The following is a 20604-nucleotide window of genomic DNA, read 5'->3' as shown; positions in this document are numbered from 1 at the left end:
TCTTTATTCATTCATTTATGGATGGGCACTTTGGCTGCTTCTCTATCTTGGCTATTGTAAATAATGTTGCAATAAACAAATAAACATAGTGGTACCTATATCTTTTCAAATTAGTGTTTTCATTTTCTTTCAGTAAATACCCAGTAGTGGAATTACTGGATCATATGGTAATTTTATTTTTTTTAATTTTGGGGGGAACTTCCATACTGTTTTCCATGGTGGCTGCACCAATTTACATTCCCAACAATAGTGATGAGGGTCCTTTTTTCTCACATCTTCACCAACACTTGTGATTCCTGGGTGTCTGCTACAAAGTGCAACATGAGGATTCCCCTGTGGTTTTCTGTGTGGGCACCTACCCTGTGTTTGGAATTTAACCCCTTGATTATGAATAATTCTCTTCTCTCATGGAAATACTTAAGAGCCTGAAAGTCACAGAATTGGATTCCCTCTCTTCTATAATTTCACATGGCCATTCTTTTAGTTCTCAGTTCTTCAAAATTCAAAGCCTCTTTGAGGGCCCAGATCCCGGGTCTTGAGCTCCATGACAGGAGTTCCTCCTCTTCAAACAACTGTTATACAGAAAAGAAGAATGGACAAGGAACACAGCTTCTAAGCCTGCTGCCAGGAACAACTCTTCTCTTTTATAGTGCTGTTTTGGAACTGAATTCAGATTTAATTTCTTCCAGTCCTGCTTCTTTCTTAGGATCCATACACTCTGGCCTTGATGCATATTTTCAGTGTTTCAGAACAGCATGAAAAGTCAAAGGAAAATCTTCACAGATTTTCACAACACTGATGACTTGTCCATGTTCAGCCAGCATCCATTTTAGTACTCAGGGTGTGTGTTAGTATTTAGAGTAAGGGAAAAAAGGGAGGAGAGAGGCTGTAGACCACTTCCTGGCATTCCAATCCTGTTAAGAAAACTTTACACCTATGGGGCACTAGGGTGGGTGAATCCTTTAAGTGTCTGCCTTCAGCTCAGGTCATGATCACAGGGTCCTGGGATTGAGCCCTCGGTGGGGCTCCCTGCTCAGTGGGGAGTCTGCTTTTTCCCTCTTCCTCTGCTCTTCCCCACGCTGGTGCACTCTCTCTCTCTCTCGTTCTTTCCCACTCTCTCAAATAAATAAATAAAATCTTAAAAAAAAAAACAACCAAAAACTTTACACCTAAAGTCAGATAACTGGGGTCACATTCCAAAAGACTATAAATGTATTTAATTGGTCTCCAGAAATAATACATTATGTCGTATATTTAGTCAATTATGGCTTTTGTAATTTTCCCCTTAGACTTACATTTATTCTTTTCTTATATTTTCCCCCATGACATCTCTCCCTCCCCTCTCTCTTTTTTTTTTTCCTCTTACATTCTTATTTGTTTGTTTGTAAGCAGGGACATTCTACAATATATAAAGTACTGTTTAGAATGTTCATTTTAGGGCATTTTAAAAAATTGGTATACACTGAACTTGTCCTCAGAATATTTAATTGCATGGAAATATCATAACTCATCATAACCATTTTCTTGAGAGTGAAATCATTACATCTGTGAGTTTTGCATATATAGTACAAAATTTTTCACTGACTTTTACTCTCCCTATCCATGTAGGAATTTGTCTATTTCTCCACATTCCTGCCAACACATTTAAAAAATTTTTTTCAATGTAGAAGACTTGTCAGTTAAAATAGATTCCATTGACATAACAGAAATATCCAAATAATATTGGTTAAAACAATATAAAATTTTATTTCCTTCTCAAGTATAAGAAAATTAGAAATAGTTCACTATGTGTTAAGCATCCTCAACTCCTAATGTTCATCTCCACAATCCTAGCACATAGCTTCTCTACTTCAGGGTAAAATATGTTACCAAAAAAAAAAAGTCTACTAGAGAACTCTAGCCATGACCTGTGCATTGCAAGTTGGAAGGAGAGAAAACAGAGCAGTAGGAAAAAACACCTTTTAACTGACTTGACTTTCTTTCAGAAGCACTCCCAGAAATTCCATATTAAACTTCCAATCACATCTCATTCGCCAGAACACCCTGTGAATATACTTAGTCACAAGTTAGATTGTGAATTGCAGGTTTTTTTGTTTTTTTTTTTTTTTTGCAATGGCAAAATGCTCTATGAAAAACTCAAGTAAAAAGCAAATATTGATAGAGAAGAAGAGCATAGATATTGGTGTAGGCAACTAGCAGACTGTCACAACAGCAAATAATAATAATAATGTTATAATATGTTACTTGATAGTCCTTTGATCATTAACAACATGAAAGCTTCTTTTCATGTTTCGTGGGCAACTGAAGTTCTTTTTTGTTTTGCTCAGGCATGTCTTTTGGCCATTTTTTAATTGGAAAAGAACATGAAATATTCTTGTTAAAAGAACTTGACAACAAAATGGCATAGATGTGACTGGTTATGAAGCAGGGAAACATGGAAACAGGACTAACAGTGAACATTGAATTCATTTAAATATGAAATGAAGAGCAAGCGTCTTTTGGGAGCGTGGTCACAGAAAGTAAATACTAGGAACTCTGACAACATAAAAGTAAATATAAGGAAAACAAAACCTGGAGGTGGATGATAAAGGAAGTTGTGAGAAAAACAGTGCAAATGTCTTTATATATTTTTTGAATACTCTGTTAATAACTTCTGCCTAATTTAGATGCACCTTAGGAAGGGGAAAAGGAAGTTGTAGAGTACATCAGTAGAAGACATAATAATAAGAATATACTAATAACAACAACAAAAGTAAATATGAAAAGCTAGAAGGAATAGAGGAGGTGGAAGGTTCTTATTTTTTCACCTGCTGTAAAAAACATTCTATATAGGTTGTACAAAAATGACTCAGAGAGGTAAGTGTACTGTAAAAAATAAACGTAATTACTTGAAAAACCATAAGGAGACTCTGGACCTTTTAAAATATAAGAAGGAAATCACACACACACACACACACACACACAGACACCCCACATATCCTAGAAACTACATAGCCATACTGCAAAAAGACAGAAAATACTAAAAAGAAGAAAATTACATAAGAAGATATTAGGGAGACTGATTCTGTTAGTTCAATAGAAAAATGATACAAATTTTAATCTATTGAAAGAACTAAAGTCTCAGATTGCATCAAAGAGCAATGCCCAATATGTATTACATGCAGGAAATATCTAAAACAGTGTGACTCAAAAAGGTTAAATATAAAAGGATGGACAAGTGTTTACAGTAGTGTAGCAGCAAAAATAAGTGAAAGATAAGGAGAAATTGATGTTAATCTTAGAGTAGGGGGAGTTTTTAAGGGATCCCTGATAGATAATACTTTCACAGCTATTTTAACTATGACACTCAAAAATTTACAAAGATAGCAGCAATAATGGAAATGTATGAACCAACTTTACTTATGAATATTAAGGTATAAAACTTTAAAAATTACACATAAAAATATAATTCAGTGTATTTCAAAAATAAAATATGCCATGATCCAAATGGTAAGTGTGCAAGTGTGGTTCACTGTTAGAATAACACTGTAAATATGGTGGGTTGGTTCTTCCAAGATGTATGCCAGTCTTGAAGAGGCTGAGCAGCTAAACTTCTGCATATGACATTTATCCTGTGGCAAAGAGACAGACATGACCATGTAATCACTTGAAAAACCATAAGGAGACTCTGGATCTTTTAAAATATAAGAAGGAAATCACACACACACAGACACCCCACATATCCTAATATCCTACATAGACACATATCCTATCCCACATAGCCACACTGCAAAAAGACAGAAAATACTAAAAAGAAGATGTTAGTGGACAAGATCAACAATTATGAAGATGGTGGTTGTCTCTGATCCAGATCTCAACTTAATGGTGATTTCCCCAAGTTATCAGGTGTGGAGGCATCTTTCTGACTCCAAGAGCCATGTTGAGAGGGTGTGATACTAGAGCCAGCAATAGGCTCAGAGGATTCCTGACTTTCCTGTTTCTTGGTTTGACTGAGATACCAGCTGCTTTGGAAGGTCAGTTCTGCAAATTGTTCTGGGAGCTTCTGGAGGGCCATTCATACTCTTAAAACACACTCAAATATTTTTAAGTGAAATGAGATAAACTATTTCATCTATTCACTGACAAAAATTTTAATTTGATAATGTTGGTACTAGAAAAATGTGTAAACTACTACTTCTCTTCAGAGGAAAACAAAAAAAGCTGAGTGCTTGGATTCAATGATTCCAATCCTTTGATTTGTACCAGGAAAAGTTGGCCAAGTTATGAGAACTAGAATGTTCGGCACAGTTCTGTTTATGATTAAACAAACAACAGTAGACAAGCAATGGTCAAATAAAATGTATTTTAAAAATCTAAATAAATATTACAATAGGCTATTCTATAACCATTAAAATATATGAAGAGGATATACATACATTATTATGGAAAGATCTCTAACATATATTACTAAGCACAATAAACAAAGATCATTAGACATGTACACTATTATCTGTTGTGTAAATATGAATGATTATCTTTATATTCATAAACAAGTATACACTGACAAATGCATAAAAAAAATTGGTCTTGAAGGAATTACTTGAGCCTGTTATGTTGGTGACTTTGGACCACAGCACTTGGAATGTGGGGAAGGACAGTTTCTTTCACCACTTTTATTTTTCTATATTATTTGGGTTTTTCAAACTTGACCATGACATGTTTTCATTACAAAATGTATCCACATGGATTATTTAAAAATGTGAGAATGTGGGCATTTTGTCTTCTTCTTAATTTTATTAGTAGTTTAAAGAGCCTAGTTCGTGTCAGAAGTATTTAACTTTTCTTGAGAATTTACTAGGTGACCATGAAACAGTTTTCCATGAATTCTTTCTTTAATTTATGCCACCATGATGTGAATCCTATAAGACTGATGTACCACTGTATGTGTGAAGCTTCAGAGACCCAGGAACGTCCACAGCACTATGTTCATGTCACACACAAGGAAGGAGATAAAGAATTTCAACACGCATACTCTTTCCTCATGCTGTGTTCCTTCCACATATCTTTTGTTTCCTATTAACCATAACAAAAATTAATTTCCTTTAAACAATACATTTCTAATATTAAAAGGTATTTTAGTTCTAAGTATGGGTGAATGTTTAATTTTTTTCCATGAACAAAAATGGAAGATAATATGCCAAGATGACACTGCCTCAATAAAAAATGATAATCCATTATTATAGCGTGTGTGGGTGTGTGATATCTTGTTAATGACTTGCTATGCATAAGTACCAGGAGATGAAGTTGACATTTGATACTGATACAACTCTAAAGAGAAGACCTTCTATTGTGGCCTATTATAGCTTCCTTGATGTGTCAAGTGCTTTATTTTCCAAAAATGGAAATGTAGGATTGATCCTAGCCATAATGGAGAAGTCAATAGCCCCCCTGCTTTTATATTCTGCTTTTTTTCTTCCCTCTCCAATGATTCTTCCCAACCTCTTCATTTCTCATGCCATGTGCCCCTTTTCCCCTCAATTCCCTCCACTCCCACAACCTGAGTCTTTGAAAGGGGCAGTGGCTTAGGACCATCATGGTTAGTAACTCCTGTATGTGGAACTAATGAGATGCTTTAATTTGACCCTACATCAGAATTCTGCAGTAGAGGTTTTTGTATTTTAAAGCATTCTTCCATCTCTCATCAAAGGAACTTGAGGAAGAGGATGAGGATTAGGGGTTCTTGTTTGGAACTGGAGCAAAGGCCTTTGGTTAGGGGGGTTTTGTCTAAGGAGTGGTTGTTTCTGTTTCAGTCTTCTTGTGGCCCCAGCATGGATGCTGGAGGATGAAACACAGGCTTGACAGAAGGACTGTGGAGAGGAGGAGGGAAAGATGGCGGAGGAGTAGGGGACCCTATTTCAACTGGTCCCTGGAATTGAGCTGGATATCTACCAGACCACTCTGAGCACCCATGAAACCAGCCTGAGATGTAAGAAGATCTGGATCTCTACAAACAGAATATCGCAGGCGGTTGGTTTTGAGGTATGAAGCGGAGAGCCGTGATTCTGCGGGCAAATATCGGAGGATAAACGGCAGCGGGAGGGTGCCTGGCTGTGGGGATCCTACACTGCTGGTGAGTGACAGCCTCGCGCGCTGCAGACGGGCACAGACTCGCAGACTGGTAGCGTTGGGAAAGGATTTTAGGGCAGCCCCCAGGGTGGAGGACCAGAACAGCGGAGTCGCACACACCCGAACTGCAGCCGCCTGGACAAAAACCTGGAGCGACAGTCGCGCACACGCGAACTGCAGCCTCCGAGATGGAAACCTGGTGCGCCGGGGTCCCGCTGGTGAACTGCAATCCTGGAGTGGCGGAGTCGCGCCCACGCTAACTGCAGTCCCCGGGACAGGACCCCAAGCTGTGGAGTCGCGCTTGCGAACTGGGAGCAGCTGGTGGTTTTAGAAGCACAAAGGGCAGAGACATGCCCTGACCTGGAGGCAGGACTAGGAGCACTGCGGAGAGGCGCACAACCCAGGATGCTGCAGTTTATAGCAACACAGACAGAAACAGAGATGGTGTGGCCTGGAGAGCTCACTGAAGAATAGACTGAGGTCCCTCTGCTCTGAGGCAAGGGGTTGGAAATGGTCTCTTCTGCTCTGACTTGCAGAAGAGACGCGGAAAGCCGCCAGGGAAAGGCACCAGAGAACAAAAGCCCCAAAGACTGATTCCCGCTGAGCCCATCCCTCGCCACAGGGGCGCAGGGCAACTCCGCCCAAACTGGGTTGCCTGAGTAACAGCGTGGCAGGCACCTACCCCAGAAGACAGGCTGGGAAAACAAGAGGCCAGCAACCCTAAGGTCCCAAGAAAACAGGTGCATCATGCTTGGGTTCTGGTCAATAATTTGGACTCTATACATTCCCTCAAACACCCATCAACAGAATGACTAGGAGGAGGAGCCCCCAAAACAGAAAAGACTCAGAGATTATGACTTATGCTGCAGATTTACAAATGGATGCAGATATAACCAAGATGTCAGAGATGGAATTCAGGCTAGCAATTGTGAAGACAATGGCTAGAATGGAGAAATCAATTAATGGCAACATAGAGTCTCTAAGGGCAGAAATAAAAGGGGAATTGGCAGAACTTAAAAATGCTATCAATGAGATCCAATCCAATCTAGATAATCTAACAGCTAGGGTAACTGAGACAGAAGAGAGAATAAGCGATCTGGAAGACAGTATAATAGATAAAAAGGGAAAAGAGGAGGCCAGGGAAAAACAACTCAGAATCCATGAAAATGGAATCAGAGAAATAAATGACACCATGAGGCATTCCAATGTCAGAATCATTGGAATCTTGGAGGGAGCGGGGAGAGAGAGAGAGAGAGGGCTAGAAGATGTATTTGAGCAAATCGTAGCTGAGAACTTCCCTAATCTGGGGAATGAAACAAACATTCGAGTCCTAGAGGCAGAGAGGACCCCTCCTAAGATCAAGGAAAACAGGCCAACACCCTGGCATGTAATAGTAAAACTTGCAAATCTTAGAACCAAGGAAACCATCTTAAGGGCAGTTAGGGGGAAGAGATTTCTTACGTACAGAGGGAGGAACATCAGAATAACATCAGACCTATCAACAGAGACCTGGCAAGCCAGAAAGGCCTGGCAAGACATATTCAGGGTACTAAAAGAGAAGAACATGCAGCCAAGAATACTTTATCCGGCAAGGCTTTCATTTAGAATGGATGGGGAGATGCAGAGCTTCCATGACCGGCAGAAGCTGAAAGAATATGTGACCACTAAGCCGGCCCTGCAAGAAATATTAAGGGGAGTTCTATAAAAGGGGAAAGACCCCAAGAGTGATCTACAACAGAAATTTACAGGGACAATCTATAAAAACAATGTCTTCACAGGCAACATGATGACAATTAATTCATATCTTTCAATAATCACTCTCAACGTGAATGGCCTAAACGTTCCCATAAAATGGCACAGGGTTGCAGATTGGATAAAAAGACAGGACCCATCCATATGCTGTCTACAAGAGACTCATTTTGAACCTAAAGATACATCCAGACTGAAAGTGAAGGGATAGAGATCCATCTTCCATGCCAGCAGACCTCAAAAGAAAGCTGCGGTAGCAATTTTTATATCAGACAAATTAGATTTTAAGCTAAAGACGGTAGTTAGAGACACAGAAAGACACTATATCATTCTTAAAGGGTCTATCCAACAAGAAGATCTAACAATTGTAAATATTTATGCCCCCAACATGGGAGCAGCCATCTACATAAGTCAACTGTTAACCAAAATAAAGAGTCATATTGATAACAATATGTTAATTGTAGAAGACCTCAATACTCCACTCTCAACAATGGACAGATCATCTAAGCAGAAAATCAACAAGGAAACAAGAGCTTTGAATGATACATTGGACCAGATGGACCTCATAGATATTTACAGAACATTCCACCCTAAAACAACAGAATACTCATTCTTCTCGAGCGCACATGGAACTTTCTCCAGAATAGACCATATATTGGGTCACAAATCAGGTCTCAACTGATACCAAAAGATTGAGATTATTCCCTGCATATTCTCAGACCACAATGCTTTAAAACTGGAACTCAATCACAAGAAAAAATTTGGCAGAAATTCAAACAGTTGGAAGCTAAAGACCACTCTGCTCAAGAATGTTTGGGTCGACCAAGAAATCAAAGAAGAACTTAAACAATTCATGGAAATCAATGAGAATGAAAACACATCAGTCCAAAACCTATGGGATACTGCAAGGTGGTCCTAAGGGGGAAATACATAGCCATACAAGCCTCACTCAAAAAAAATAGAAAAATCCCGAATTCACCAACTAACTCTACACCTTAAAGAACTAGAGAAAAAGCAACAAACGACGCCTAAGCCACGCATTAGAAGAGAAATAATTAAAATTAGAGCAGAAATCAATGAATTAGAAACCAGAAACACAGTAGATCAGATCAATGAAACTAGAAGTTGGTTCTTTGAAAGAATGAGTAAGATTGATAAACCACTGGCCAGACTTATCCAAAAGAAAAGAGTAAGGACCCAAATTGATAAAATTATGAATGAAAGGGGAGAGATCATGACCAACACCAAGGAAATAGAAACAATTATTAGAAATTATTATCAACAACTATATGCCAATAAACTGAGCAATCTGGATGAAATGGAGGCCTTCCTGGAACCTATAAGCTGCCAAGACTGAAACAGGAAGAAATTGACAACCTGAATAGGCCAATAACCAGTAATGAGATTGAAGCAGTGATCAAAAACCTCCCAAAAAACAAAAGTCCAGGGCCTGATGGATTCCTTGGGGAACTCTACCAAACATTCAAAGAAGAAATAATACCTATTCTACTGAAGCTGTTTCAAAAAATAGAAACAGAAGGAAAACTTCCAAACCCATTCTATGAGGCCAGCATTACCTTAATCCCCAATCCAGGCAAAGACCCCATCAAAAAGGAGAATTTCAGACCAATATCCCTGATGAATATGGATTCCAAAATCCTCAACAAAATTCTAGCTACTAGAATCCAACAATACATTAAAAGGATCATCCACCACAACCAAGTGGGATTTGTCCCCGGGATGCAAGGGTGGTTCAACATTCGCAAATCAATCAATGTGATAGAACACATTAATAAGAGGAGGGAGAAGAACAATATGGTCCTCTCAATTGATGCAGAAAAAGCATTTGACAAAATACAACATCCTTTCCTGATTAAAACTCTCCAGAGTATAGGGATAGAGGAAACATTTCTCAAGCTCATAAAACCCATCTATGAAAAACCCACAGCGAATATCATCCTCAATGGGGAAAAGCTGAGAGCCTTTCCCTTAACATCAGGAACACGTCAAGGGTGCCCACCCTCACCACTGTTGTTCAACATAGTACTAGAAGTCCTAGCAACAGCAATCAGACAACAAAAAGAAATAAAAGGTATTCAAATTGGCAAAGAAGAAGTCAAACTCTCTCTTTTCGCAGACGACATGATACTTTATGTGGAAAACCCAAAAGACTCCACCCCCCAATTACTAGAACTCATCCAGCAATTCAGTAATGTGGCAGGATACAAAATCAATGCACAGAAATCAGTTGCTTTCTTATACACTAACAATGCAACTGTAGAAAGAGAAATTAGAGAGACGATTCCATTTACAATAGCACCAAAAACCATAAGATACCTCAGAATAAACCTAACCAAAGAGGTAAAGATCTATACTCTAGGAACTACAAAACACTCATGAAAGAAATTGAAGAAGACACGAAAATATGGAAAGATATTCCATGATCATGGATTGGAAGAATAAACATTGTTAAAATGTTATGCTACCCAGAGCAATCTATACCTTCAATGCCATCCCGATCAAAATGCCAATGACATTTTTCAAAGTGCTGGGACAAACAATCCTAAAATTTGTATGGAATCAGAAAAGACCCCGAATTGCCAAGGAGATGTTGAAAAAGAAAAACAAAGCTGGGGGCATCACGTTGCCCGATTTCAAGCTATATTACAAAGCTGTGATCACCAAGACAGCATGGTACTGGCACAAAAACAGACATACAGACCAATGGAACAGAATAGAGAACCCAGATATGGACCCTCAACTCTATGGCCAAATAACCTTTGATAAAGCAGGAGAAAACATGCAATGGAAAAAAGACAGTCTCTTCCATAAATGGTGCTGGGAAAATTGGACAGCCACATGCAGAAGAATGAAACTCGACCATTCTCTAACACCATTCACAAAGATAAACTCAAAGTGGATGAAAGACCTCAATGTGAGACAGGAATCCATCAAAATCCTAGTGGAGAACATAGGCAGTAACCTCTTTGACATCGGCCACAGCAACTTCTTTCAAGATACATCTCCAAAAGCTAGTGAAACAAAAGCAAAAATGAACTTTTGGGACTTCATCAAGATAAAAAGCTTCTGCACAGCAAAGGAAACAGTCAACCAAACAAAGAGGCAACCCACAGAATGGGAGAAGATATTTGCAAATAACACTACAGATAAAGGGCTGGTATCCAAAATCTGTAAAGAACTTCTCAAACTCAACACCCAAAAACCAAATAATCAAGTCAAAAAGTGGGCAGAAGAGATTCTGAAGAAGACATACAGATGGCTAACAGACACATGAAAAAATGTTCATCATCATTAGCCATCAGGGAAATCCAAATCAAAACCACACTGAGATACCATCTTACACCAGTTAGAATGGCCAAAATGGACAGGGAAAGAAACAACAAATGTTGGAGAGGTTGTGGAGAAAGGGGAACCCTCTTACACTGTTGGTGGGAATGCAAGTTGGTACAGCCACTTTGGAAAACAGTGTGGAGGTTCCTTAAAAATTTAAAAATAGAGCCACCCTATGACCCAGCAATTGCACTACTGGGTATTTACCCCAAAGACACAGATGTAGTGAAAAGAAGGGCCATATGCACCCCAATGTTCATAGCAGCAATGTCCGCAATAGCCAAACTGTGGAAAGAGCCGAGATGCCTTTCAACAGATGAATGGATGAAGAAGATGTGGTCCATATATACAATGGAATATTAATTACTCAGCCATCAGAAAAGATGAATACCCAACTTTTACATCAACATGGATGGGACTGGAGGAGATTATGCTAAGTGAAATAAGTCAAGCAGAGAAAGTCAATTATCATATGGTTTCACTTATTTGTGGAGTATAAGGAATAACATGGCGGACATTAAGAGAAGGAAGGGAAAAATGGGCAGGGGTATTGGAGGGAGAGATGAACGATGAGAGACTATGGACCTGAGAAACAAACAGGGTTTTAGAGGGGAGGGGGGAGGGAGGATTTGTTAGCCCAGTGATTGGTATTAAGGAGGGCATGTGCTGCATGGAGCACTGGGTGTTATACGAAAACAATGGATTGTGGATCACTACATCAAAAACTAATGATGTATTGTATGGTGACTAACATAACAGAATAAAATTAAAATAAATAAATAAATGAATGAATGAATGAATAAATAAATAAATAAATAAGGACATAAGGTCCTCTTCAGTTGGCCTCCCCTGTCCTTCAGTGCCCTGCTCCCATGATATCCTATCCTACCCTTACCCTCAAGCACTACACCAAACCCCCAACATCTAAGTGCATAGAAATGTCCCCTTCACTCTGGTAACTCACACATGCCTCAGGGTATCCCCCCTTTTTTGTCTTAAATTAATTACATTAAATTGATTCTATAGATTTATATCATGAGTCATCAGCTGTAATGATAACATACAATCTCTCCCCTTGGGGTGCTCCAGTCCACTTTTCCTACGGTGGTTCACTGTGTATTTATCACTACAGACCATGTCCCATAGCAACTGCACAAACATCATTCCTCCTTCAACATACTACAAGTTCTATTTGATTTATGTCTGCAGCTTCCCCTCCTCAGGGCCTTGAACATGGCTAAAGAAAACACTTCTATGGGGGTGACTGATAGGAACTACAGGTGCTCTTTGTGTTTACCGATGGCCATATCATGGACTTCTGCAAACAGAAGGCATTCATATAAGACTCAGATTTTCTGAGATTTTTCTCCATTTCAAAAATTATGTCTTATTTTCCCATGTCTTGAATTTTGTATTAAAAATGTACTGAAAATAGTGTATTACAGGGGCGCCTGGGTGGCTCAGTTGGTTAAGCGACTGCCTTTGGCTCAGGTCATGATCCTGGAGTCCCGGGATCGAGTCCCGCATCGGGCTCCCTGCTCGGCGGGGAGCCTGCTTCTCCCTCTGACCCTCCCCCCTCTCATGTGCTTTCTCATTCTCTCTCTCTCAAATAAATAAATAAAATCTTTAAAAAAAATAGTGTATTACATTTCTCTTTATGCAAAATATACTGCTCAACATGGGAATATCATTTCTACTCTGAACTCATAGCAAATACTTTTTTCCCTAAATTTTGCTTGATTTGTAGTTGTTCCAATTCGTATGCACGTACAAAAACACGAGTCTGATGTCTACGTTGTATCATCAGTAAAACAGACTGAAATCAGTGCAACCCTTCCCCTGAGCATCTCAAAGCTCCTCTGCCACCAGCACACCTCATCAGCAGCTCTGCAGTTCTTTTGCTAATGCATTCCTGAGTACCTGGGTGCAGAGCTTTACAACTCCTGGCATACAATTCTCAGAACCAGGAAGAGAAGGAAGTCCATGATAACTGGAGTTAATGATAACAGTTTCATATAAAGGTTTTTTAGGTCAGACATCTGAGCATCCTACAGAACCCAAGATGAGATGGAAAGAAGTATTTTCCCTCCAAATCCCCAAACTAAGAACTTAAATGAGGTTGAACACTTCCCACAAATCAATGCCTTAAAACCGAATATCTTCTGCTAAATATGGAAGTGGGTATATTTCAATGTTCATTTTTCCCTCTCCCAGTTCTCCTTGCCTTCATCCTTCCAATTGCTCAGCTCAGCTCCTGTTGTTCAGATCACCAGCTGCATTTCTTTCTTTAGAGGACTGCAGCACTGAAGCAGCACACATTTTAAAGCAGAACTTAGGACTTGACACAGAGGAAAGGATCCAGCTAACTCTGCGGAGAGAATCTAATTAGGTAGATGGGATTGGAGAAGCTGAAGTTTTTCTAGGACACCTGGCTCACCCTTCTGTGTAATGGAAGTTGTCACTGGCCCTTTGCTGGCAGCTGAGGCATTAGGATATGGGTGTCACTTCTCATTTGAATTAAATGCTGCCTCCAGCATGACATATCAGGGGCAAACAGGAACTGCTGGGTCCCCAGGCACTGGGATCTTTACCTGAGGTCCCTTTCAACTCAGAGACACTGTAATTTTGCACAGAGAGAGAGTTGTCAGCTCAGGATAAGGAAGAACTTTCTGAAAATCCAAACTATCAATCACTAGATGGACTCTTTAGTTGAGTACTGGGATCCCCACTACAGGTCAAAGTCAGGCAGAGAGGTGGCTTGCTGGGGAAATGAAAGAAGGGTCTGACTCTGAGCCAGAAGACTAAGTTAATTTAAAGCTTTCAGCTTCAGTGTCTCACCCATAAAATGGTGGATATTATATTCATTCATTCACATATTCAATAAATATTTATTGAGAATCCACTGTATGCCAGGCATTTTTCCATGGATGGGAATAGAATGAGTAATAAAGGAGGCAAAGTCCTTGCCCTCAGGCAGCTTGCACATTAATGAGGAAAGGCAGAAAGCAAGCAAATGAATGCTTGGCTGTCAGGTGCTAACGATGGTAATAAGGGATAGAGAATGGTGGTTGAAATGCTTCCAAACCTGTGGAATTAAGTGAAATTTAATGATATTAATGAAAATTAAATGAGATAATAACAACCAACATTTATTAAGCATTTTTGGGGTTCCTGGCATTGGCAAAGCACTGTGCCTTAAATAAACCTCATATCAATAAGAACTAATATTCTTACTTTACAGACCCTGCAGCTGAGACTTTGAGTAGCTGTGTAACTTGTCAAATAAACCTAGCCAGCTAGAGGTAAAGCTGACAATGGAATTCAGGTGTGAGCATCTGGCTCAGAGCAGGCACCCAACTAATTATGTTGTTGTTTATGGAAGTTGTTAATATTTTTATACCATTGAGCTATTATGAAGATTATGTGAAGTTGAAATTGTATTCATTTAACAAATATTGCCTATGGCACAGTGCTAGAAGCTATGATGCATGTAAAGAAATATAGGGCAATACCTGTGATTTGTTTTACTTTTCCATCTAATTTGGGGAGCCCTGTCTCAGGAGAAAATAACTTAAAGCAGCATGTGACTCAGGTATATAATAGTTCTAGACAGCAGAAGTCACTGTTATCATCAGCAGCAGGGAGAAAAAAAGCGGAGTCAGCAATGGGGTTCTCTGGTTGGGAAAGACATCTGGGTTTGGGTGAGCTCTTGAGAAGGATAAACATGTAAGGGACTGGTGGGAAGCAGAGAGTAAAACAGATGGGATGGCTTGTTTGTAAAAATTAATGAAGCTTCAGCAAAAATTGGAAACAACCCAAAAGTCCATCAAGAGGACAATGGCTAAACAAATGGTAGCATATTCACCCAATGGGGTACTATCCAGTGATAAAAAGGAATAAACTACCAACACATGCAACAAAATTGATGAATCTCAAATGCATTATGATGGGTTACAGAACCTAGACAAAAAAGAGTACATATGGTTGGCTTCTATCTGTATGAAATTCAAAATTAAACAAAATGAATATATGGGGATAAAAGTCAGAAAAGTGATTCACACTTGGGGTGTGGAGGAAATCAGTTGGGAATGGGAATTAAGGAACATTCTGGGCTCATAGAAATGTTCTGCAGCTTGCACTGGGTGATAGTTACATAGGTGTATGCATGTATAAAATGTCACTGAGTTGTACATCTCAGATTGCACATTTTACTGCATGTAAATTAAACTGCAATAAGTCAAACACAATAGAGGAAAAAGAATTAGAGTTGTAATACTCTAGAGAGTAGAAATTGGTTCATTTAACCAAGACAGAGATCACCAAAGGCATTTTGGGGAAAAAAAAAGTTTGGAGTCAGTTTCCAGAGAGCTCAGAGCCCTCATAATAAAAAATACAGGAATTATTATTTATTCTATGAACAAGTAGGTTTTGGAGTTTTGGGGTAGAAAATTAATAAGTGATGTTTCAGGAGGGGGTCTGTTGGTGATATGAAGTCTAAGCTGGCAGAACATAGTATGGAGGAAAGAAAATATTAAGAGCCTACTGTGTGATAGAGTGGCATTTCTATCATTTGCTGGTTGAAGGAGGTAAAGCTCGGAGAACTTGGCTTTCCCTGGGTCGCAAAGTGATCATTATAGGAACTGGGATTTTGGATTCCATGGCTCAGATTTGTTGTACTATGCTGTATTTCCCCCCCAGAAGTCCTAAAGTAAGGTGAGGTGGGACAAGCTAGCCTGTGGAGGTGTGAAAGGGGAAGAGAGAAAAAGATGTAGGTATTTACTATTAAAAAGGAAGATAAAGGGATTTCCAATGTGTATGGATGTAGCTACATTTTCTGTAGCTGATCTAAAATGAAGATTGAAGTTCCTTGAACAGAGGGCCACTTCTGGCATGGTGTGAAGTTTCTATCCACCTTGACAAAGATGGACCAAATCCTCTGGCATTTGAGACTATGTAGAAAGTTGTAAGGAGTTGATCCCCCTTACAATTGCACCCAAAACAATAAGATACCTAGGAATAAACCCAACCAAAGAGGCAAAGGATCTGTACTCAGAAAACTATAGAATACTCATGAAAGAAACTGAGGAAGACAAAAGGAATGGAAAAATGTTCCATGCTCATGATTGAAAGAAAAAATATTGTGAAAACGTCTATGCTACCTAGAGCAATCTACAGAATCAATACAATCTCTATCAAAATACCATCAACTTTTTTCACAGAACTGGAACAAATAATCCTAAAATTTGTATGGAACTAGAAAAGACCCCAAATAGCCAAAGGAATGTTAAAAAAGCAAAGCAAAGCTGGTGGCATCACAATGCCAGATTTCAAACTCTATTGCAAAGCTGTAATCATCAAGACAGTATGGTACTGGCACAAAAACAGGCACATAGATCAGTGGAACAGAAGAGAGAACCCAGATATGGACCCTCAACTCTATGGTCAAATAATCTTTGACAAAGCAGGAAAAAACATGCAATGGGAAAAAGACAATCTCTTCAATAAATTGTGCTGGAAACATTGGACAGTCACATGCAGAAGAATGAAATTGGACCATTTCCTTACACCACACACAAAAATAGACTGAAAATGGATGAAAGACCAAATTATGAGACAGGAATCCTTCAAAATCCTGGAGGAGAACACAGGCAGCAACCTCTGTGACCTTGGCCACAGCAACTTCTTACTAGACATGTCTCCAAAGGCAAGGGAAAACAAAAGCAAAAATGAACTATTAGGACTTGATCAAGATAAAAAGCTTTTGCACAGCAAAGGAAACAGTCAACAAAACCAAAAGACAACCGACAGAATGGGAGAAGATATTTGCAAATGACATATCAGATAAAGGGCTAGTATCCAAGATCTATAAAGAACTTCTCAAACTCAACAACAAATGATCAAATAATCCAATCAAGAAATGGGCAGAAGACATGAAGACATGAACAGACATGAACAGACATTTCTCCAAAGAAGACAACCAAATTGCCAACAGACACATGAAAAAAATGCTCCACATCACTGCTGAGGGAAATACAAATCAAAACCACAATGAGATACCACCTCACACCAGTCAGAATGGCTAAAATTAACAAGTCAGCAAATGACAGATGTTGGTGAGGATGCAGAGAAAGGGGAACCCTCCTACACTGTTGGTGGGAATGCAAGCTGGTGTAGTCACTCTGGAAAACAGTATGGACGTTCCTCAAAAAGTTGAAAATAGAGCTACCCTGTGGCCCAGAAATTGCACTACTAGGTATTTATCCCAAGGATAAAAATATAGTGATCCAAAGGGGCACCTGCACCCCAATGTTGATAACAGCAATGCCCACAATAGCCAAACTGTGGAAGGAGCCCAGATGTACATCAACAGATGACTAGATAAAGATGTGGTACATATATATAATGGAATATTACACAGCCATCAAAAATGAAATCTTACCATTTGCAACAACATGGATGGAACTACAGGGTATTATGCTAAGCAAAATAAGTCAAATCAGAGAAAGACAATTATTATATGATCTCATGATCTCACTGATATGTGGAATTTAAGAAACAAAGGCAAAGGATCATAGAGGAAGAGAGGAAAAAATGAAACAAGATGAAACCAGAGAGGGAGACAAACCATAAGAGACTCTTAATTATAGGAAACAAACTGAGGGTTGCTGGAGGGGAGAGGGGTGGAGGGATAAGATAACTGGGTGATAGACATTGGGGAGGGTATGTGTTGTAATGAGCACTGGGTATTATATAAGACTGATGAATCACAGACCTGTACCCCTGAAACAAATAATACATTATATGTTAATTAATTGAATTTAAATAAAAAAGAAAAAGAAAGAAAGTGTCTGTACAGCTTCAGAATAAATAGAAGAGAACTAGAAATATATAGAGGTATTTGAATACACTGGGAAGAGATTTTGACTTCAGGGATAGGCCTCTCAACTGGAAACATGGGGACTTCCTTAATGAGATGTATAGAGGCAATCCTAAGTCTAAGACAACAGGGCATGAACATTTCATCCTCTCTCTCTTTCACTTTCTCTCTCTCTCTCCAAGGTTGATATAATGTAGTTTTTTTGGGGGGAAGGGTTGCTTTTTTAAACTCATCTTAATTCCTTAAGTATAACATGGATGCATCAAGCTGGAAAAATAATATTACATTAAAACAGAGTCCTCCCAACTGATCTCAGTTCTCTCTGAGAATGCAACCATTATTTATATTTTTTATATATATCCTTATCATATGTTGTGCAATAACATACACATATAATATATAATATAGACATGTAATCATTTTTTGGTGGCAATTTTAAGTAAATTTTTACAAATTTTAAGGATTCTATAGCTTTCTTTTTTAATGCCACAGTACCTATGGGAGAGTTTTCCTTATCAAAATATATAAACGGACCTCATTCAACGTAATAGGGGGATAGCGTTCCTTAAGATGAATGTGCTTTAGCTTACTTAACAGTTATCCTACTTATTTGTTGCTTTTATAAAAATGCCTGCACTGAACATCCTTGTTCTATGCCTCCATGTGGATATGTGGGAGTACTTTTCTCTGAAAAATTCTAAGAAATAGATTTACAGTATCATATTTAAAATGATAATACATCTCTTGAAACTTCCCTCAAGCATGGTTGAACTACTCTTGACACCTGTAAAGAGCATATAAAATTGCCTGGCACACTTCACAAATGCCCTATTGTATAATTTGCCTTGTGATCTGTGTTTTTCTTAGTAATTATATTATCATGTCTATTATTATCGATGCATAGAGGACATAAGTCTTGCCCTGTCCAAACCTGCAATCAACATCTCAGTGGTTGACAGGAGAATAAAGGAGGTAATTAAGAAATAAAGATAATAATGAACTTTCCAAAACAACAACAACAACAACAACAACAAAAACCCAACCCAGAGTCCTGGTCATTTTTTGATAACTTTCTGATATATGTTGTAGCTTCTGTTCTCTGGTCATAAAGTCTGCAGAAGTGAGTTGTCTCAGTGTGGATCTATATAACCAAGAATCTCCCATGGATTCGGAGGTACTTCTCTTGACTATAGGCAGGAGGATGGCATGGTAAGCAGCAGGGAATGGTGGGGACCATCACTGATGGGGGTACTGGGTCCAGCATTTTCCTCAATCTGTTGGTCATTCTGGCCATTCTATACATCCTTTTTGAGCCTTAGTACCTTCATTTGAGTAAATGAGAACCCTCCAATGTTCTTTATAGATGTAAAATTTCCTTAAGAACCAGTGACATATATATTTGAATACGGTATTCTTTTTGCACAAACTTTAGTGGGTGTCAGAATTACCAGGAAGGTTTTAAAACATGAACTTCTAGGTCCTCCCACCACAGGTCTTGGCTGGAGCCTGGAAATACTCATCTCTTACCAGTTCCTAGGTGATGCTGGTGCTGATGCCGTTGGCCTGGCAATCACACTTTGAGAACTACTGCTTTAGTGTGGTTCTCAGGCACTACAGAGTGGACATTGAAAGAAAGCTTAAGAGAGAGGGAGCTTTGAGGATTGCTAAATGATAGAGATATAAGACTCCTGGAACAATAAGCATGGAGTCAAGTTGTGTTTGAAAGAGGCCATATGGAGGCTAAAGAGAAGGAGGCTGGGCCAGAGGAAAACCATCCAAGGAGGAGGTTTCTGTTGTAACTCGGGGGATACATGGACAGAGTTTGAACTGGGGTGACATCAAAGGAAAAGAAAAAGAAGAGATTTGTTAAGAGCAATTTGGGAGCCTAAGGATGTTGAGAAAGATTTTGGAACTTCAATAAATAAATAATAGCAAGGTCTGGGTGGCTATGAGGGAGTGATAAAGAGGCAACTGTGGCAGCAGCAGCTACAAATTCACAAGGATAAAATCACAGAGTCATGAATAAGCCAGAAGTGCACACACACACACATATATGAGACAAGGAGAAGAAAGGAAAAATGAGCTCTCCAAACAGTCTTAGCTTTATCTTAGATGAATAATAGCAACATAGATTACATATAGATTATGTATTATATAGATAGATTATATATGGATTATATACAGAGAGAGATTAAATAGATGAAAGACTGAAAAGAAATATGTTAATGCATGAACAGTGGATATATCTGCGTGTTTATAGACTATGTTTATTTTCTTATATAAACCTTTATTTTCTTATTTTCTATTATCAACACATCATACTTTTAAAACTTAAGTTATTTACATGTTTTTTACAAACTTGCTTTCGAGTGGTGGAAGAAAAAAAAAAAAAAAAACAGAATTCTTAGAGAATAGACTGGAGTTTGGTTTTCTGGTTCTCTTCTCTCTTCAGCCTGAGACAAATCTTGGCAGTCCCACAAAGAACCATCTAAATCTCTCATTACTGAGTGATGAGCAGTCTG

The sequence above is a fragment of the Mirounga angustirostris genome, unplaced genomic scaffold (assembly GCF_029215605.1).
Source record: "Mirounga angustirostris isolate CCGP_5_RB_7025 unplaced genomic scaffold, mMirAng1.0.hap1 SCAF_1, whole genome shotgun sequence".
Classification (NCBI taxonomy): domain Eukaryota; kingdom Metazoa; phylum Chordata; class Mammalia; order Carnivora; family Phocidae; genus Mirounga; species Mirounga angustirostris.
The sequence above is the reverse complement of the archived record's forward strand: the minus strand, read 5'-3'. Positions refer to the sequence as shown.